Genomic DNA, 332 nt, shown 5'->3' on the forward strand with positions numbered 1-332 from the left:
GACACTTCCTTACCTCCTTACATTCTTTTTTAAAAATTTATTTACTTATTTTTTTATGGTAAATTGGTTAATGAAATCCAATGTTTCATCTGTACACATTAACAGTAAGGCATATATATATTTACACTGTGTGTCACCTCCCATAGTTAGATTTCTTTCTGTCACCACATATTTGACCCACTTTACCCTGTCTATCTCCCCCCTCCCCTCATCTCGTAATTTCTGGTAAACATTAGTCTATAGTCCATGTACAGGAGTCTCTGTTGGTTTGTCCTGTTCATTTGTTGCTTTTAGGTTTACATCCCGCATATAAGTGATATCATGTGAGATTT

Source organism: Pteropus alecto, unplaced genomic scaffold (genome assembly GCF_000325575.1).
Source record: "Pteropus alecto unplaced genomic scaffold, ASM32557v1 scaffold249, whole genome shotgun sequence".
Classification (NCBI taxonomy): Eukaryota; Metazoa; Chordata; class Mammalia; order Chiroptera; family Pteropodidae; genus Pteropus; species Pteropus alecto.